Consider the following 7,802-nt stretch of genomic DNA (forward strand, 5'->3'; position numbering starts at 1 on the left):
CCCGACAGGAGCGTTTTTGTAACAATTTGAGGCACAGTATCCTTAGACAGCTCTATCCTTGGAGCTTACGAGGACGTTTCTATTTTTTCCTGTTTTTCCTTTCCCCACACTATTGAAGAAATCATTCTATACAAGAGTCTGGTGTCCACAAAGATACTTTCTAAAGCATAACCCTGTATTAATATGTATTAACAGCTTTACGTCCACGGTAGAACGTTCTATTCAGTGCTCTTTATTTCTTGGCGAAAATTTAAATAATAACTCATTTTGCAAAAATGCAGCAAGTACCCTCAAGTGTAGACTGGAGGAATGGGACTGAAATCTCTTTTTAGGTTTCCTACAGAAAAAGCTGTTCGTCTTTTCGTATCCGTACCTGTTGTACTTCTAACATTCCTAAATAAAACTGGTGGACTTCAATTACAATTTTTAACGAAGATGAGACATAGCAATATCTGTTTATACGATGACGATGTTGTTGTCCACATAATACTGTTGCCGTTGAATGGAGAAAGACTGGATCAAAATTTCTACTTGGTGGAATGGATGACAAATCTCTTTAAATGTGTATAAATGCAAAATAACGACCAAATAGAAATGAATTTAATCCAGAAGTATACGATCAGAAGAGGAGCGGTAAACTTCTAACAATCATCAGTTAGTTTAAATATCTAGTGGTAATACTAAGAAGGGTTAAGAAATGCATGAAGGCGTAAAATTTGTAGACCTGGATATGTTGCAAGGACCGTGGTAGAATTCAGTCAATCCATATAGGAAACCGCATATAAGATGCAAGTAGTTCAGATTCAAAGTAAACTACCGCCCCATTATTTCGATTTCTCATCAACTACGCATGAGAGCAGATATTCAACTAACTGAGGACAGCGCTTCTGTGGTCATGACACTTCGGTACAAACCATTCTAAAATCTTTTCAGGTATTCTCCAAAAACTCAAATTGGAATGTTTCACAGAAAGCCTGCCTGGTAAATTTACAGAGGAATACCGTGCCGAACCTGTAGTACTGTTATCGTACAACCGAGCGTGGTGATGCAGTGGCTAGCACATAGGATTTAGGTTACCCGTGATTTCCCTAAATGGCTCCAGGAAAATGCTGGGATGGCTCCTTTGAAAAGGCACGGACAATTTCCTTCCCCATCTGAGCTTGTGCTCCGTCTCTAATGACCTCGATGCCGACGGGACGATAAACCCAATCTTCCTTCACTTTTTTTTTCATCCAGGATTTCGGAGGATAGATCACGTGAAAAGGCAAGACTTTATTTGATACTCGAAACGGTACTTTAATTTTGTGTTTCAGTGTGTATTCTGTAACGTAAAACCTCGTAAATATACAGCAGATAATCACTTTTCTTACTTCCACGCTACGAACTACAGCGGAAGAAGCATGGAGGCAATACTTCATTACTGAGCAGTCAGGCTGCCTTAATGGCTGCAGAAACTTCAGTGTTCTCTGTGATATTTCTTCATAGCACACAGAGGGTAGTGAGATTAGTGTCGTTATTAAGAAAATTTGTCTTAAAAGTAAGTTTATAATGAGGAGCACAGTCGAGAAAGCAAGCTGGCATACGTGTGAACGTAGTGTACGACGAATAGAAACTAAGCTACAGTATGGATTCGCTTAAATATTTTTAGTACCTAGAGTACCATATTACAAGAATTGGATATCTTTTGTAAAAGAAACGCGGATTGCTTATTCTTAGGCTTATGACTTAGTTGTAATATAACGCAGTCCTCTTTTCAAAAAATGGTTCAAATGGCTCTGAGCACTATGGGACTTAACATCTTAGATCATCAGTCCCCTAGAACTTAGAACTACTTAAACCTAACTAAGCTAAGGACATCACACACATCCATGCCAGAGGCAGGATTCGAACCTGCGACCGTAGCAGTCCCGCGGTTCCGGACTGAAGCGCCTAGGACCGCACGGCCACCAAGACCGACTGGTCCTCTTTTCATTTCCTCTCTGTAAATGGCGATTTCTATGCTCCACAAGCGAATTTGTTAATTGATTAATGTTGTGGCGTAACAAGACAGCCACGCCACTCGGAAGTAGCCGAAAGGCACGCGTTAACTCACGCAGGCAAGTAGATAGGTCTGAAACAGGATACGTAATGAATGCTATAAAAAAAAGTACGTAGCTCCTGGAATACTTAACTTTAATCCATCCTTGTGGTACATCGCTCTTGACGATACTAGTGAGACTCTTTAGATACAAGCTATGTAATGCTAATGGCGCCTTGCTAGGTCGTAGCCATTGACTTAGCTGAAGGCTATTCTAACTATCGGCTCTGCAAATGAGCGAGGCTTCGTCAGTGTGCATCGCTAGCTACGTCGTCCGTACAACTGGGGCGAGTGCTAGTCCGTCTCTCGAGACCTGCCGTGTGGTGGCGCTCGGTCTGCGATCACTGACAGTGGCGACACGCGGGTCCGACATGTACTAATGAACCGCGGCCGATTTAAAGCTACCACCTCAAGTGTGGTGTCTGGCGGTGACACCACAATTAAAGCCCCTAAACGAAAAACCAGCTCTGCCATACACTAGACGATCTTTAATAGTAAGTTTTACAGTAATGAGGCAGGCAAAAATGACACAGATACATGACACTGCTTCCACCAAAGTCACCATGTGCCCGACGTCAAGGGTCGGAACTTCGTATCAATCGTTCAGTTCCTCGACAGTGGAGTCCACTCCTCGGTCACGAAGCCACGCTTCGACAACCGCTGCGTGCTCATCCTCATCGTTGGAATACGCCTACCCCCAGATGTTCTTTCAGCCTGCCGAAAAGTTGGAAATCCTGTGGTACAGGATATGGACTTCCCGATTACCATCACCCATGTCTCTGCTACTTTGGTCAAATTGTTGGTACCATTTCACTAGGCTGTACACTACATTGCATTTGGTCCTCAAACCGACAGAACTTTGCGGTGAATCTATGTGCAGCTTAGACGTTTTTCCCAGAAGGATTGAACTGTCCCACATATTTCAACTTTATATTTCCAATTGCTGCGACGTTTCAGTAGCGCGCTGTGACGCACCTTTTATCCATACTGTGTCTGCAGGTACTTCTGACAATGCGCCACTCGCATTGCGCAATTGCAGAGTCGGACGACATGCGCAACTTACTTCTTGATGTCCCTGCATACACTCTAATGAAAAAATAAAAAACCGCGGAGGAGTTATGTCAATTTCTCACAAACTGATATTCATACAGGTATAGAGTGGAAATGTAAAACTGAAAATTTTGGCTGTCAACAGATGAATGTGTGACGCTGCAGCGCCATTTCACCGTGCAGTTGGCAATGATACTAAACAGGGGTGAGCCGCGCAGTGGCTCCCATTGGTGCTGTTCTAGGTTTCCGTCCTCCGTTGGAGGCTACACTGTATCGTTTAGTTGACGTGGTTGCGGTTGTTTGTATTCTTTTTGTGTTGACTGGCACCTATTAGTTCTGCAAGCGTTGCCTGTCCGCAGGTGGCAGCAGCGGCGTATAATAATTGTGGCCCTACCCTTGGGGTGACGTCGTTGTTCTTCTGGGTCGTGTGAGTGAGCAGTTCGGTTGGCGACTGCAGAGGAGCCAGGAGGGCAGTGCGAGAACACACCGGGACCGCTGGCATGCACTGCCGGATGGAAGGGCTGTGGTCGCGAGGGTACACGACCTAGTCGTCAACCGGATCTAACAAGCTTTAAGTTAAGTGGCTTTTAATGCTGGCAGTGAAACCTCCACCATTGTGAGACCTCGCGATTCTCCAGTGACTTGGGTTCGTGTTGCTGTTCGCAGTGTCGCCGAGACGAAGAGCATCGAGCGGAGTGCTTAGGGAAGGCAGGTCTGATTTGCTTTCCTCGACTTCTTATTATTAATTTCTGCATTCTATGTGCTACTATTTGTTAAGTTCAACCAGCGGCATTCTTCCTGCTCCGTGACCTGTCCTGCATGTTAATGTATGTAACGGCAGTGTACGTTTCCTCGTCTTGCCACTGCTGTCCGGTAGGGCGTGTAGTTTTGACAGTTTCCTTGATTTATAGGTCGGCTGGTGGTTCTTCTACTCTGGTAGCAGTGGTTCCTTTCTCCGTTTGGACGCTCCAAACACAGCATTCTGAGGACGTAGTGCTGACCGCTGGTTCCGGCTTTGGCGTGGTGTTCCATTGTTGCGTTGGTTATCGAACGTTAGGTAGCTTCAGAAGATTATCATTAGTCATTCGTTAGACTGCCACTAGTCTGAGTTACCATCTTGGCTGCCTTTCTCATCGCTCGCAGAAGTGTTTTTGGGCTGACATACTCAGAGGTCGATTCCTGGAGCACAATCTGTGACTAGCCCTTGTGTTTTATTATTGTGTTATATTTTATTATTGTATTACCAAGTTACCATCATTTGTCTCACCTGTTTGGTGATCAGTTGCCTGTCTTTTAAATTAACTCTTGCTATTGCCTTGCTGTCGAAAGTACGTTTGTTAAATTTTTTGAATATTTGCCATTCTTGGCGTAAAAGGCCTTCAGCCGTGACTGTCGCTAGGTGTCCCACAATTCTAATGTGGCAATTGTATTTTAGCAGTTAACCTTAAGACCGTGGTGATTTGTTTTCAGTATTTTAATAACTGTAGTTTGTACGTTGCAACAAGTTCAACGTTTTTAATTTATTGCCATTAAGGCCTTCAGCGGCGAAACCATTCTTATTGCCATTAAGGCCGTCAGCCGTGAGTGTCGTTACTTGTCTTAAAATTTTAATTTAGCAATTGCGTTTTTGCAGCGAGCTTTAAGACTTTGGTCACGTGTCTTTTATGTTTTAATAACTGTAATTGTAAGTTCAAATGGTTCAAATGGCTCTGATCACTATGGGACTTAACTGCTGAGGTCATCAGTCCCCTAGAACTTAGAACTACTTAAACCTAACTAACCTAAGGACATCACACATATCCATGCCCGAGGCAGGATTCGAACCTGCGACCGTAGCGGTCACGCGGTTCCAGACTGTAGCGCCTAGAACCGCTCGGCCACTAGGGCGAGCTGTAATTGTAAGTTGCAGCAAGTTTAATCAAATCTTAATTTATTGCCATTAAGGCCTTCAGCCGTGAAACAATTCTTAAATTATTGCCATTATTTTTAACTGTTGTTGATTTTAAATAAACTGTGTTTGATTAAAAGGAAAGCCAACCAACAGTTTCTGATTACGGTCCCGTCCACAATCGTAACCGAATCCGGCCTTCCTTGACCATCAGGGGACATGTCGATAATAAGGCACAAAATTTTTGCGATTTAAGTATGCCCCGCAGACAGGAACGGGAGTAATACACGCAAATGTCAGTACTTTAGAGAGGACGCATAGTTCGGCTCAAAGAAGCCGGATGAAGTAATCGACGAGGTTGGTAGGAATAAGAGAAGCATGACCGAACACAGCGTCAAGAAATAAGCGATAGTCCTAAAGAGACGACAGAACGTCAAAGCCGAGCTACCGCTAGAGAGGCACTCAGAGCCCCGGGTTAATCATTATCATCAATCCGAAGTACAACTGCTGCTTCAGTGACTACAAAGACCTTTAACAGGCAGCTCACAGAAAGGGAGCTGTGCTCACAGGTCCCCTTAAGCCGAGTAACATTGACATCTGTACGCCAACAAGCCCGTATGTAATGGTGTGGGAAACATTCGGCCTGGAATTTCACTGAATGGAACAGAATCTTTGGTAATCAGTCCCACTTCGAACTGAGCCCTGGTGACTAGTGAAGATATGTTGGAGATGCCCTGGAGAGCGGTGGGATACCGCCCTGACCCTCGTACGTCAAACGGCCCTACAACCAGTTGTGATGCCCTGGGGTGTCTTTTCATTTCATAGCAGAACCCCTTTGGTATTCGCGCTCAGCACGTTGAAAGGACAGAAATACGTCGTTGATGTTCTACGTCCCGTTTTGTTACCCTCCATTGCAAACCATACTGGGTTCGGGTGCTAATGACCATAGCAGTTTTGCGCCCTAAAACAAATACAAAACAAAAAAAAACCATACTGGGCTTAACATTTCAGCAAGATAATACCCGCAACAGTTTCTACCGTTTGGCCGTCATGCTAGCCAAACCCTATCTTGGCCAGCAAGGTCGCCGGTTCTTTCCCCAGTTGAAAAAGTTTGAAGCACTAAAGGCAAAGCGCTACAACCAGCTAGTGATAGACGATCCAACACGCCAGTTGGACAGACTCTGGTACGATATCCCTCAGGACGACATCCAACTACTCTATTTTCCTTACATGTACATCATATCTACCGATTTCCCTCCTAATACGATAATTCCTTAATGTTGCGTCGCTTTTTTTGTCTTAGACTGCGCTTATTTAAAGTTTAGAGACATAATCACCGCAGTGTTGGGGAATCCTCTAATGTAATGATCATCGTTGGTGAATACCCACGCAACAGTTTTCGGATTTATTTCACATCTTATTCAGTACAACTGGTATGCCAGTCGAATCGTATTTACAGTAGTAAAACTGTTACGGAAAGAAATACATTCTTACTCATCGCTCACATGCCGAATGAGAATGAGATGCTTATACTACTCAAATGCCATAAACGTCGAGTGATCTACAAGTTTTGGAGGCTCTACCGTCCTTCAGGCAATACATGGAAACTATGTTTACGATTTTATTACCAGATGAGCGTCCTTTGCAACTGTTCGTTGCTGTTGCTATCTAAAATGATTTTCATACAGTATCTGCCTCTGCGTGCTGCCGTCTACTATTTTCTTTTCCATATAATATATCTGTAAACTGCCTATACTATTTACGGTACTGTAGCATTTATATATTAAGTAAATATATAAGATCCCTCCAAGAATATAATTAACATGGTAGCCCTCGCGCGAACAGTAAACATGTGTGTTACTGAGAAGAAAATGTTCAGGTTGGTACAATCAGGGCTCTGTTCGAATGTTTTGTAATCATCACTCATTCTGAAACTTCCTGGCAGATTTAAACCGTGTGCCCGACCGAGACTCGAACTCGGGACCTTTGCCTTTCGCGGGCAAGTGCTCTACCAACTGAGCTACCGAAGCAAAGGTCCCGAGTTCGAGTCTCGGTCGGGCACACAGTTTTAATCTGCCAGGAAGTTTCATATCAGCGCACACTCCGCTGCAGAGTGAAAATCTCATTCTGGAAACATCCCCCAGGCTGTGGCTAAGCCATGTCTCCGCAATATCCTTTCTTTCAGGAGTGCTAGTTCTGCAAGGTTCGCAGGAGAGCTTCTGTAAAGTTTGGAAGGTAGGAGACGAGGTACCGGCGGAAGTACAGCTGTGCTTCGGTAGCTCAGTTGGTAGAGCACTTGCCCGCGGAAGGCAAAGGTCCCGAGTTCGAGTCTCGGTCGGGCACACAGTTTTAATCTGCCAGGAAGTTTCATATCAGCGCACACTCCGCTGCAGAGTGAAAATCTCATTCTGGATCACTCATTCTGTTCTCTCGGTAACGTCCTCTGAAAGCCGCACAATATTGTTTCAGGCTATGGGGTCATGTTTCGTAGGAGATTCATGAGAACGTTGACAGTTACATTGGTTTCTTTAGACCATCGTATGAGAAGTGTTTGTGAGGTATTGATAGCAATTAAATAGTTGAAACAGGTACGGCCATTAAACAATTTATTGTGAGTATAAAAAAAATTCTGTGTTTGTGATCACATTGTCGATATATAAAAATACCGACGTTTCGGCCCCTGTTGCGAGTGACATCCTGAAGAACGTCACTTGGAACAGGGGCCGAAACGTCGCGGTAGTTTTATATTTTGACAATGCGGTCACAAACCCAGAAATATTTTGTTGA

At 44.1% G+C, this 7,802-nt stretch overlaps 1 non-coding gene across 1 annotated transcript; it reads left to right on the forward strand.

The window, feature by feature from the left end:
* The first annotated feature begins 7,283 nt into the window (after positions 1-7,283).
* Positions 7,284-7,358, forward strand: Trnap-cgg (transfer RNA proline (anticodon CGG)). The gene has a single exon. It is a non-coding gene; the product is annotated as a tRNA-Pro (tRNA).
* Positions 7,359-7,802: the final 444 nt, after the last annotated feature.

The sequence above is a fragment of the Schistocerca nitens genome, chromosome 2 (genome assembly GCF_023898315.1).
Source record: "Schistocerca nitens isolate TAMUIC-IGC-003100 chromosome 2, iqSchNite1.1, whole genome shotgun sequence".
In the NCBI taxonomy this organism is placed as follows: Eukaryota; Metazoa; Arthropoda; class Insecta; order Orthoptera; family Acrididae; genus Schistocerca; species Schistocerca nitens.